The 14,094-nt window shown below is 40.8% G+C and overlaps 1 pseudogene; it reads left to right on the top strand.

Moving 5' to 3' along the window:
* The window catches only part of LOC125149881 (nucleophosmin-like), a 59,339-nt pseudogene that overhangs the window by 18,367 nt on the left and 26,878 nt on the right, over nucleotides 1–14,094 (top strand).

The following is a 14,094-nucleotide window of genomic DNA, read 5'->3' as shown; positions in this document are numbered from 1 at the left end:
GGAAAAACTGATAAATTGGATTCATCAAAATTAAGATACTTTGCTCTTCAAAAGACACCATCAAGGAAATTATCAGACAATAGTTTGGAAGAAAAAAAATATTTATATATACACACACATATATATGTATATATCTCTGTATGTATATATATATTCATATATGACAAAGGGCTTATATATATATATTTTATAAAGAACTCATAACTCAATAACAACAAGAAAGCCCTTTTTTTTTTGAGTGGACAAAAGACAGATACTTCAAAAGGAAAATCCACAAATGGTTAATAGATACAGAAAAAAATGTTCAACATCATAAGCCCTCAGGTAAATGAGGAAAGGAAATCCATAATGAGATACCACTACACACCCACCAGAATTGTTAAAATTTAAAACACCACTGCCAAATAAGGACGTTGAGTAATTGAAACTTTCATACATTTCTGTTGGGAAGCCACATTGCACACCCACTTTAGAAATGTGTGAGTGATTTTTGAAAGTCGCATATAACATGGGGTGCCTAGGTGGCTCTGTCAGTTAAGCGTCTGACTTTCGTTCAGGTCATGATCTCACAGGTCTGTGGGTTCAAGCCCGTCATTGGGCTTTGTGCTCACAGTGCAGAGCCTGGAGCCTGCTTCAGACTCTGTGTCTCCCTTGCTCTCTGCCCCTCCCCCACTCACACTCTGTCTCTCTTTCTCTCTCTTTCACAAAAATAAACATTAAAAAAAAAAAGTAAAAAACAAAGTTGCATATAACATCTACTTTTAAGACCCAGCATTTCCACTGGGTATATTGAAAAGAATTGTATACAAATGACCACCAAAGATATGTATAAGAATTTTCATAGTAGTTTTCTTCAACTGGAAACAATGCAAATACTCAGTAATAGGAGTATAGATAAATAAATTGTAGTTTGTCATAATAATGGAATTTTGTTCAACAATAAAAGAATGAACTCTTCATAGATGCTACTACATGGCTGAATCTCAAAAGCATTATGCTGAGCAAAACAATCCGGACATAGAAGAGTTCTTACTGTATACTTCCAATTATTAAAAGTTCTTAAAGAGGCAAAACTAATCAAAGGTGGTAAAAATCAGAGCAATGGGTGCCTGGTACAAGGTGCAGGGATTGACAGGGAAGGATACAAAGGAACTTTGGGGTGATATCCCAGAAGTTGACACGGTTGTGAGTTACACAGGTGTATATATTTGTCAAACTCATGACACAGTGTGCTTAAGATCTGTGTATTTCATTGTAGATAAATTATACCACCTTGATTTAAAAAAAAAAAAAAAGGAAAGCAGAGGGATGCCTGTGTGGTCCAGTTAGTTGAGCGTCTGACTCTTGGTTTTGGCTCAGGTCATGATCTCACAGTTTGTGAGTTTGAGTCCTGTGTCGGGCTCTACGTTGGCAGTGTAGAGCTGCTTGGGGTTCTCTCTCTTTCCCTCTCTCTCTTCCCCTCCCCTGCTCACTCTCTTTTAAAAATAAGTAAACTTTAAAAAAAAAAAAAAAAAGGAAAAGAGAAAAAAAACCCTCAGGCACAATAAACAAAAGAACAATTCACAATGTGGGAATTGCAAGTTGGGAAAGAGTATGACCCCAGTGACGGAAGTAAAACTTTATTTTGCAAATCAGAAGGTTTCCTTTATTTGTTTTCACCAAATTGATTGAAGACCAATCAATTGGAGGCTGACAGTCAAAAATGTTTTTGATGATAGATCATTGTGTATTTTTATCATAAAACCCAGAGGATTTCAAAAAATTGGATGGACACAAGACTTCTTCTACCCATATGTACTTATTTATGTTGTAATATTTCTCAGCGTTTTATTTCTATAAAAATAAAAAGGAAAATACGAAGGGAAAAGGAAGAGAGAAGTCTAGGGTAAAGGATTTGATGGCGCACAGCAATGAGTTAACTTCTTTCTCTGTGAACCACAGACTACGCTTTCTCATCCCATCCTTTCATCTGTTCTTGAGGTCTTTGAAGTCAGAAATGCAGAAACCAAGTCCTCAGCAATGTGGTTGTTTGTAGCTACCATTTCTTTGGCATACACACAGCATCCTCTCTCTTTTCTAGTGGTGGTAAATTAATAGTCTTCATTGCTTGGCTAACCATGTTGCTAGAAAATGAGTCCAGTATGTTAGAGAAAAGGAATGAACACAACTGTGTTAAAACAACAAAGCATAAATGCCTCATTTTTCCTAGGGAGTAGAAACATGTTAAGCCCAGATTTTATTTATTTTTCCAAGTGGCATCTGAGAAACTGTTTGTCATGCCAAATCTTAATGCGGCAAAGATTCAAAGGGATTTTTGTCACTTATCACTTAAAACCCAACCAAGGTGGCCAGTTCTTAACATCGGAGATAGCCTTTTATACCGCACCTTCTCTTAGTGGTCAAGAGACACCCATTTCAATTTTTTTTTAAGTTTCTGTCATATTAGGAAATTTTTTTAAACTCCAGAATAGGTCACAAAACTGTAGAATATTTTTAATGGTGGCACTTAGTGAATTAACACTATTAATACTATCAACACTGATAATTTGCTGTTAAAAAATCACCAACAAATATAATTATGAAAGTTCCAACATAATTATAGCATTTATGAAAATATCTTTCATGATGCACTTCTGGCCATGTGCTTTGATAAATGAAGTACATGTTTAAGATTTCAAAGCCAGAGGGTGGCTTACATGTTTGGAGTTAACATCAAAAGTACCTATGTGAGACCGAGCTGTGAACTGAGACAGACTCTACATATTTCATGAGATTAACTCAACCTAGATCATGGATCTAAATGCCAAATGCAACACTGTAAAACTTCTAGTACAAAAGGTGGAAAAAAAAGTATATATGACCTTGGATCTGATGCTGAATTTTTATATGCAGCACCAAAAACACAATTCGTAGAGAAAAAAAAGAGTAGATTTTGCTAAAATTAAAAACTGTTACTCCAGGAAAGACATGGTTTAAAGAATGAAAGCATAAGCCACAGACTGTAAGAAAATATTTGCAAACATGTCACTGATAAGAACTCATATCCAAAATAATCAAAGAACTTTGCAAACTCAACATCAAGAAAACAAACAACGCAGCTAAAATGGGCAAAAGATCTGAACAGGCATTTCATGAAATAAGACATACAGGTGGCCAATAAAGCATATGAAGAGATGCTCAACATCATTTGTAATCAGAAAATTACAACCTCAAGCAACGAGATACTACTATACACATATTAAAATGACCAAAATCCAAAAAGCTTATAATATCAATTGCTGACAAAGATGCAGAGCAACAGGAACTCTCACTCACTGCTGTTGGGAATGCAAAATGGTACAGCTGCTTTGGAAGACAGTCTGGCAGTTTCTTTCAAAGATGAACATAATTTAAACATAAAATTCAGCCATCACATTGCTAGGTATTTCCTCAACTGATTTGAAGACTCAGATCCACACGAAAGCCACCATGTAAATATTTATAGGAGCATTATTCGTACTTTCCCCAAACTGGAGACAACCAACATGTCCTTCAATAAGGCATGGATAAACGAACTGGCACATTCATACAATGAACTACTATTCAATCAAAAGCAATAAGATATTGAGCCATGCAAAGACATAGATGAATCTTAAATGCACATTGGTAGGTGAAAGGAGACACTCTGAAAATACTACATATTGTACGATTCCATTTCTAGGTCATTCTGGAAAAGACAAAACTGGTGAGCCAGGAACCAGATCCATGACTGCCAGGTTTCCTAGAGGGGAAGGGGAAAAGAGTTGCTGAATTGGTAAAATACAAGGATATTTTAGGGTAGGGAAACTATTCCATAGGCTACTGGAGCAAGAGACACATGACACTAGACATTTGTTTAAGCCCATAGAACTTTACAGTATAAAGTGGGAACCTTAATATATAAACATGTAAACAAATCATTTAGGGGATCGAAGGATATGAGGATGGAACACAGAACATGACAAAATAACTGAATTAAAAATGTATGAAACAACTTCACTCAAAGGGGTGGGGAGAAAAGGTGCTGACCTAAGTCACTTTGGAAACTAGTGGGGTCTGTAAGATGAAGGGCAGAAGGAACTTCACGTGAGTGCTGTGCTTTAGCAAAGCTGTTTCCCATGAGGGTCTGAGTTAACAATCCTGAAAGTACTGTGCATGCACGCTGGAATCGAACAATTAAGTAAATGATTGGCAGATGGGGGGAGCCAGATTTCTCACTGTTGGAGTGGGGATGTTACAGACAGACAAGATTAGAGGGATCCATGTGGCAATCTACCAGAGCTAGAGACAGAAGTATGAGCTCCTGTTTGGTTTAATATAGAAACAAATATTGACATATAGGAACGTTCGTAGACGAGGGTACATACGCACATATATTGCCTTGTTCTGTGGCTCAGAGGCCCCAGAAACAACAAGAAGCACACAGTAGCAATGAGCACCCTTCCTCTTGCCCTGCCCCCACCACTTACCCTAGACACTTCATCCTGAAGACTCACAACGGACTAAGTACCCAATTCTCTGATCTCTAAGTACTCCGTGCAACTCATTTTCTCCATTCCCATGTCCTGAGATGATCAGATAATAATTTGGGGTTTTTTTTCAGCCACTCAACACTAAGCTCTCCATCGGCTGGGAACTATGTCTTACCACCTTGCATCATCAGTCGTTAATATTGTATTCATGGGAGGAAGTGTTGCACTCAGTTCCAAAGCCCGATGTACCTTCCAAGTTTCTCAGTCTCAATCTGAGCAGGTAGCAAAGCCTCTCCTCTCCAGACCCAGGTGGGTTTGCTTTTCTTCTTACGCATTTGTGGAAATCAGAAGAAACAATGCCAACAAACTGCCACTTAAGTAAAAAAAAAAAAGGTTTATTGCCTTTAACCATAAAAATATCTGTTCCAATGAGAGTACTATGCCTCAGCAAAGCTGGGTCCCAACATCTAGTGGCTTTGGCAGGTTCTGTGTCCAAGCTCCTGCTGCTTCCTTTTTGTTTGTTTGCTTTTAAAGTTTATTTATCTTGAGCTCGTGCACACACACACAAGTTGGGGGAGAGTAAAGAGAGGGAGAGAGAGAATCCCAAGCAGGCTCCACGCTCAGCACAGAGCCCAACACGGGGCTCGATCTCATGACCGCAAGATCACAACCTGAGCCGATATCAACAGTGGGACCCTTAACCAATTGAGCCACCCAGGGTCCCCTGCTGCTTCTCGATCTAATTGTACGATCATTGAAAGCCCAGGACCCATCCCATCGAGCACAATCAAGACAGGATCTCAGAATGGAGTGCTGAAATGGGAAAGGGAGTTCACAGACCGGTCCTGACTTTCATGACCACAACCATTTCTTTTGAGTGAGTCGTTTCTGTGGTTTCCGAAGGACCAGAAGGCTGCCATTCCAAAAACTGGACTCTCGTTTATTAATCTGCATGAGTCCATGACAAATTGTTCCTCTGATTCTTAGAAATTAAGAGGGGAATGGAAGTTAGAAAATTAACTTTTATTAACCCAAAACATAGAAGAATCCAGATGAACAATACTTCTCTGCTCTTTTCTTTTGCCAAAACACCATCCCTACAACTCTGGGCTGAAAATATCAGACATTTTCCTGTAGATAGCAGTTGGTGGGCTAGCATCCAAGGCTACAAGTGTGAACTGAACGTATATGTGTACCAAGCATTCAAAACCACCCTCAGAGACCATGATGAACATGGGCGGGACCCAATATAAATATCTTTTCAATAAATGACTAGATAAATGAATTAATCTTATTGACTAATAGTTTTATAAGGGGGAGCTTGGCCAAGACAGGAATGAAGGATGCATTTTAGGGCAGAATGGGAAATAACATGGGAGCGAAAAAAGCAGTATTAAGTGACTTAAGAGTGGCTTGATATTAAGTAAATGCAGTGAATTTTGGCAGAAAAATTATAAAATATATTCTTCCCAAAGAGTTACGTGGGTTTAAGTACAAAAGTGGTCCAGAAATCACAGAACAATTTAGCTACTGGGAGAAGTATATGAACAAATCAAACTTTGGAACAGTGTTATGAAATTTTATGGAGAGCCAAAAGGGTTTCAACAGAATAAATCCCTTCTTTTGTGGATCAAACAAACGTCATCACTCTTGTCTTCCATAAACTCCACCCACGATATTTGTCTTTGTTCTGTATTGGGGTCCAGGCAACAGTATTTTTCATAAGTGGTCCCAGTTCATTCTTATTTGCAATCAGGGTGGAGATGCTGTTGTATACAAACTGCAGATACAAAAGGCAATAGGTCTTTCCCAGGAGCACAGCACAGTGAGACAGAGCACAGTCAGATCTTTTCCTGACCCGTTTTATTTTCAGTCTTTTACTTAAAGGTTAGTAGCTTGATATTTATGTGATCACTATGCAGGCAATTGGTTACTGGGCTGCTATTTTCACTCTTGCCTGGTGCCTCACAAGTATTAGGGATGGTCTAGAACCCCAATCACATGTTACAGGAAAGTGCACATCTCTCTGCACCTCACTGGGTCTGTTTGCCTTGAAAGCATTTCAGAAGCAGGGAGAGAGAGATCTGGGGTTGGGTGTGGACACAGAATGCCAGGTGATTTGAACCCAGTTCTGGCTTTCTTGATCCTCACCCAAAGCCTCTTGGAACGATAAACTCCTGGAAAGCCCCAACATCCTCAATGACTTGCAGAGAGGGAAACAGGTTCATGGAGAGGAAGGGTCTTGACTAATCCAGGGACAACAGACAACCTGAGCTAGCCCATACTCCCCTGCCCGCTGGCCATCCTTCTCTAGGATGAGCTAGGAACTTGGGCTCCCCAAATAGTCCTCTCCATCCCCCTTGGTCAGGTTGAGGGGTGCCATTTTTCTGAGCCATAGTATTCTGGTCTGTGAAGACACTCAAGGATGAATTGTTCCTAGGTTGAGTTTTGCAGCCCTAACCAACTACCTCTTCATGCAGAGGCAGACAAACAGCCACACAACAGTCCTGTGTGCACAGTGCTCATGGATCACACGGCCATGGAGTCTGTGTGTTCTGAACGTGCCATGTGATCATTTCAATCCTAATTGGAGCACTAAGCCTGCATATCTGATGTTTGAGGGCCCTGGCCCACAAACAGGCTGAATTTGGGGACAGAGATGTCTCCCTTTACATGGCTTCACTACTCTTTCACCTTGCTATCCTCTCCCACCCTCAACAGCCCTAATCCCCCGACCACACTTCCAGATAGCTGTTCAGTGCAAGGTTCCAAGCCTGCTCTCTTCCTCGTCCATCGATGGTTCTACTCCCGACACAATAAGAAGTCTGAGAGGAAACAGTGCAAGGCTTGGGGAAGCCAAGCAGAAACCCTCACACCCCCTAGAAGCCCCTCACCCACAGCTTCTCAACACCCCCAGCCAAAAGCGGTTGACTATTTACCTAATTGCATGTCAGACTGTCATTGAATAAGACTATGCTTTAGACCTCTGGATGTTTAAACATGTTTATTTCATTTGGACTTTAAAAGCAAATTTCCTCTTTCTGAAAATAATTCATAGGTTTAATTTGAAAAATATTCAGTCTTCAAAAGAGCTCTTGAGTGTCTTTCAATTTTTTTGAAGTTCAAGTTTCACAGAGTAAGAAAGAAAACCAACTGATGGAAACAAAATCCACTGAAAAAGGTAAAACATGTCCTATTCAAATGTAAACAGAAGGCAATTTAAAGCATATTTCACAGATAATAGATACCATAAATCCTTGTCTGATCCATTAACAAATAATTTTTCTGATAACAAACAGCTGAGTTTTATACGTAAAACCCCCGAATTCCTATTTTAGTCTTACAGTTCACATAGATTGATCAAGGTGGACTGCCTAGTGTTGCCAGTGGGATTTCCCCGAATTTTGTGCACTTGAATTTCTAGTACCGGCATTGAGAGAAATCAGGAAAGAGTCCTTGGCTCTGAAGCAGGTATCTAAAAAAGATTTCTCTCTATTTTTCTTCCATTGCATTTCCCCTTTGCCCTACCTTGGTCAATGAATGAGAAGTTATCTTTAGACAATCATACTTGAGTTTCCGTGGTCTAGTTGCGGTTTATGTTGTTAAGTAGTCTGCCTTCAAAAGCAATTATGCTAAGCGAGAGAAGTCAGAGAGAGACAAACACCGTATGATTTCACTTACATGTGGAATTAAAAACAAAAGAAAACAGAAACAGACTGATAGATACAGAGAACAAACTGGTAGTTGCCAGAGAAGAGGTGGGGGGGGGGTGGGGAAGGGCAAAATGGGGGAAGGGTATTAAGAGGTACAAGCTTCCAGTTATGAAATAAGTTAAGTCACAGGGGCGTGATGTACAGCATAGAGAATATGGTCAACATTATCATACTAACTTTGTATAGTGACAGATGGTAACTAGACCTATCAAGGTCATCACCATTTCATAAGGTATAAAAATACCAAATCACTACGTTGCACACCCGAAGCTAATATAACACAGTAATTTAAGTTATAAACGATAAAAAGATTTTTTAAAATAATTCATATCTGAACTCCAGTTTAAATTCACCGAATGCTAGACTACGGTCTGGCCGTTTTAACGAGCAAGATGGATCTCAGCACAGTCTACTCATCCCTGTTGATTTACGGCAGTCATAACAATGACCGAAATGCTCAGATTTCCCAGGCCAGCTTATATATAAATCAAGTCCAAATCATTGTCATCTTCAGCATCCTCTCTCTAACTAATTTACTGCATTTTGCCAAAAACTGGCCTAAGAGAAAAATCCACTGGGTTGACACAACACTTTTTCTTAGGCACGGATGCAGCATTCAACAAACTTAATTAGGAGAGAGGAATCCAGATCAAGAGCTAAGCCAGTTAAGCTATAGCCCTTGAGTTCCTGAATCAGGGAAATCTCTCCTAGGTATTTAAGCACGTTAGTTTCAAGAGAAGGGTTTAAAGGCAAAACGGGCCATATATTTCCACATATATTTGTCACGTTCATGCGACAGCCTAAGGGTCAATCACAGGGAGCGATGAGATGTATTCAAACGACATCAGCTTAAATATGTATATCCGACCACAAAGTTCCCCCAGACCTCAAGGGTCAGTTTCCTCCCCTTTGTGGCCATGTTGGCTTCTGAGTTATTATTATAAAGTGTCTATTTGGAACAGTAAATAAGTGATAATGCTAAACAGCCTCAGGGCACAGCCTAGAAAAATGATTGACGGAGCAGCTGTCAGCCCTGCTTTCCATCCTTGCACCGGTCTGAAATCCAACGTGCCTGTTTAAATGGAGCACATTAACAGTTTTACAGGGACTAATAGGCTCGCCACATCATTACTCAGAACCCTCGGCATGTCTCCGTGGGGGAGGGCTCAGATTTCACTAGGACATTTCACTAGTTATTAGGAAGGTAGGGTTTGCCTGGGCTTTCCTTTACACAGCAAAGCTCTCATATCTGAGCCTTAGAAGTGTATCACTAAATAAAACAAAACTCCACCCCCTCTCAAGCCTGAATCTGAAGGTCTGCTAATCAGATAGCGTACCTGATGTCCTCTGAGGAAGTACCAGACGGAATGACTACGATCTGTCTTTACACTAATGAAAAGCACACAAAAAGAATTGTAGGTGTGGCACAGTGCCAGAAGATGCAGAACTTTATTATTTTCCTTGGAGGGAGATAGGCTGCTAGAAGTTTGTTTCTGGTGGAGAATTGACGGAGTCAACTTATGCCAGATTCATTTTTTGCTTGGCAAAGTCACTGAAACGGAACCCTTTAGTTACATGGATGCAATGCAAATTTCGCCCAATATCCTGAAAGAAGCGTCTAACTGGATTTTTTAGCCTGGGTGGAAGTTTGAGACTCTGTGAGGTGTGGCAGTGTTTCTTTCTGTACCCTTGGAATATGATGAAAAAGGGGTGAGAGTATTTGCATAAGAGTCATGAACTCTTAGAGCCAAAATTCTCTTGGAAGAGACTTCAGACCCAACGTGTATCTATTGCTGGAACACCCCTTGGCCCAGTGTCACTGGTAAAGATGTACCGTTGTCCTATCCTGGTTAAAGCAAATTACTGGTGGTATTTTCTGGTTGTTAAGATGGAGAAATAGTTGGCAAACAGCCTAGGGGCTGGCTATCTGTATTTGTAGGTAAAGTTTTTACTAGAACATGGCTCTATCCATTTCTTTATTGTCTACAGCTACTTTTGCACTATAGTGTCAGAGGCCTATGGCTCCACACACCTAAAATATAGACTATATAGTCCTTTTTTAAAAAGTTTGCCTCCACCTAGAGAAAAAAAAGGAGTCCACTGTGTTAATAGTTGCATACTTTTAATTAGAAGATTAGGGGCGCCTGGGTGGCTCAGTCGGTTGAGCATCCGACTTCAGCTCAGGTCACGATCTCACGGTTTGTGAGTTCGAGCCCCGCGTCGGGCTCTGGGCTGATGGCTCAGAGCCTGGAGCCTGCTTCCGATCTGTGTCTCCCTCTCTCTCTGCCCCTCCCCCATTCATGCTCTGTCTCTCTCTGTCTCAAAAATAAATAAACATTAAAAAAAAAAATTTAAAAAAAAAAAAGATGTATTGATCGATTGTATTAGATGAGAGAGCGCATTTGGAGCAGAAAAGCTGCAATAGAGTCTTCTGTTATAAGCAAACCAGCTTCAGCATAAGCCCAACCAGTGAGTTAGATGAGTATGTCATACGATCACCATCCCCGCATCTTTCAGAGTTTCGATGGTGACCTTGCACTTTGGGACTTCCCCCAGAAGTGGGGCGTTGCTCTTGGTTTGCTATTTTGGCAGGGAGAGAAAGGTAGGAGGACTTCCATTGGCCTCTTTCTACCACATTAGTCAGTACTCTAAGGCAAAAGGCCATTATATGGATTCTGCCAAGTGATGTGTGTATTACAGATACATTCTCATAATGGGACATAACCACGAAATGTATTTAAGGTCTCCAATGAGCCTACAGTAGAGAAGACCTAGGGTAGAAATTCTGTGTATTTTCCATCCCCCTGTAAGCCCTATTCTGACAATGGTTTTGTAGGTCTCCAGTAATTAGTGTTGACTTTATTAACCTATTGGACTTTATGTCCAATAACCTCCAAAATGTTTGGGTAGTTTCCTTTCCATGATCCATTTATCCCAATGAATACCTGCTGGTCCTTCAGTGAAATCTAAGAGGAAGAATCACCATACTAACTTGTAACAGGTCCTTAGCCTCTAGGGTACCTGATCTGTCTTTATTCAACAGTCTCTATATTAGTATACAGACAGACTCAAACCTGAAGATTGGATGGGGGTCTTGGATTAACCATGCTTTTTATTTTCTGTATCTTATAATGTTTTGAGATCTCAAAAATCTCACTGGCAGGGAGAGACTGCCCTTCCCAGGGCTAACCAATTGTTAGAAATAGCAAAGTATTCAGCCAGAAGCACAATGGTTGGTTGGCTTCTTATGGAAACAACCAATCGTGAGTCTATTTGTCTGTTTATTCCTCTTATCTCTTTATCTAAATCTGTCACATCAAACTAGTATTTCTCTGGCCCTAAATCACTCCAGGGCCAGTTACCAGACAACTGGAGGCCACCTCTATGGCCCAGAGTCAACCAGCATTATTCAAACTGGCCAATCCTAAACCGTTTACACTGCCCTGCCTTTCCCACCATAACCCCATTAAGGGTCATAGCTTAGGATTTCCCCTTACTCCTGCTTCTACCTCCAGACTAAAAATCTGCTTCCCCTGTGGCCCTGTGTGGCATGCCCCTTTCTCTCAGGAAATAGAAGTAGTAAAATTCTTTCAAATACCATTGATTTGTCTGTGTCCTTACTCAGCTTTATAAATTAAGACCCAGGCACAAAACAGGACCATGTCTCCATTCTGGTAGCTCAAATCAGGCCTCTATTAACCAACTTTACTGTTTTATCAGTCCTATGACTCAAATTATATTTTAATGGGCTGCCCATCATTTCTATCCTACTGCCCTGTGATTAACTGACCATCATTGAAGATTCCTGTGGATCAGATTATTCTGGTTCAGATTCCACTTTTGTCATCTAGTGTAGTAACTACATAAGCACCCTCTGATTTCCACACTCAAGACAGAAAACACATTAACATCGTACACAAAATCCTCAGCCTAAAGAGAATGGACACTGTAGGATTTTACAAAAGTGTCAATGCTTCTTTTCCACTATATTTATCAACAGGATATAGTGAATATATCCAAATTAAAGGTGATAAGTCCCCTCCAACATTCTCGTCTTCAAGGAACTGGGATTTCTTCGTCTATATAAAACCATGGGAATCCTGACCTCTCCGTTTCATTTAGGATGGCCACCATTGAATCCAGATTTCAGACCCTACAATAAGCAAACAATTGGAACCACTCTCTACCACTTGAGTTAGGACAAGAAATACAGAATATTTGCTAAGGATACCTGTATTAATAGGTTTAACTTTATTTAATATTATCTTCTTTCTTCCTTTATCTGGCTACCTGAGAATGCACTCCTATACCAATTCTCGGACATCAGGAAATGTATAACTCGAGAAAGTCTTTCAGTGCCTTCCCGGATATTACTTGACTCACAACTGTCTCATGACTGTTTTGCAACAATGTGTCCTTAGCTACAAGGGCCCAGGCCTTGCCGCATGGCTGGATTTTCACAATCTTCCTCTACTTCCTTCAAAGTGAAGGGCTTGCAACCATTCCTGGTACCAACTTAGGTGTCATTGAGGCTTCTCCTATGAAAAGCAAAGCATCAACCCTGACTCACACAGGTACAAAAGAAAATTATTAAAAGATCTTGCGCATCTATGGAGTGCCTGGGTGGCTCAGTCGGTTAAGAGTCCGACTTCGACTCAGGTCATGATCTCATGGTTGGTGGGTTCGAGCCCTGCATCAGGCTCTTTTTAAAGACGGGAGAACAGGTTTAGGGTATGCAATCAGGAACAATGCCTGAAATGTTGCAGAACCGTTAGCAAGGATGCTCCTGGCCAAGGCCATCAAGCAATAGGTACTACTTGTGAACCATAAACCTCTCCAGCCTGTGATGCTACCCTGAGACCACAGCTTCTGCTACTCCAGGAACTCTTCTCAAAACCATCACTCCCCAGGGGTGGCTCGGTGACTCAGTCCGTTGAGAGTCCTACTTTGTCTCAGCTCATGATCTCAGGGCTCATGAGTTCAAGCCCCATATCGGGCTCTGCGCTGGCAGCTCAGAGCCTGGAACCTGCTTCGGATTCTGTCGCTCTGTCAAAAATAAACATTATAAAATTTCCAAAATAACCCTCACTCCCCTGAAGGAGAACCTTCACAACCCTTATGAATCTCCAATAGACGCCACTAATTTGTGGATCCTGGACGGCATCCCCATGACTTTGCTGCAGGTAAGTCTTAGAAACGTAAAATAGTTTCTGCAAACCAAAGTGGGATCCACCTCTTCCAAGGCTTGCAAAGTGAAGGAATTGCCCAAAACACAGGGAGGGAATTCAAATGCTGCGTCACCCCAGAAGCATGACCCCTGCCCACTGCTAGACGTTTTGCACATAGTCCAGCATAGTCCGTACATGTAATGTAATTACATAGTCCGTACATGTAATGGGTGCCTCATAATTGCTCAGAGAGGAAGTCTACACTCATTCTTTTCTTTCTCTTTGACTTTGGACAGCCACACACATTCCTTTTTTTCTTAAGTTTATTTATTTATTTTGAGAGAGAGGGTGCAGGTGGGAGAGGGGCAGAAAGACAGAGAGGGAGATACAGGATCTGAAGCAAGCTCCAGGCTCTGAGCCGTCAGCACAGAGCCCAATGTGAGGCTCGAACCTACGAACCTCTAGATCATGACCTAAGCCGAAGTCGGATGCTCAACCGACTGAGCCACCCAGGTGCCCCACGTTCTTTTTCTCCGAGCAACCTGAGCTGCAATCATTTGTTCTTGACACCAAATCTTGATTTGTTTTCAGTGTGATTTTTTTTTTTAATTCACAGAACGTTACAGTTGCAAAGAACTTGAGATGTTAGCAAGATCTATCTTCCATTCAGCAGGATCTTCTATAGAATCCCTGATAAAGAATTAAATGGTGCCCGTCAGAGAA

This window comes from Prionailurus viverrinus, chromosome D4 (assembly GCF_022837055.1).
Source record: "Prionailurus viverrinus isolate Anna chromosome D4, UM_Priviv_1.0, whole genome shotgun sequence".
NCBI lineage: Eukaryota > Metazoa > Chordata > Mammalia > Carnivora > Felidae > Prionailurus > Prionailurus viverrinus.
The sequence above is the reverse complement of the archived record's forward strand: the minus strand, read 5'-3'. Positions and strand labels throughout refer to the sequence as shown.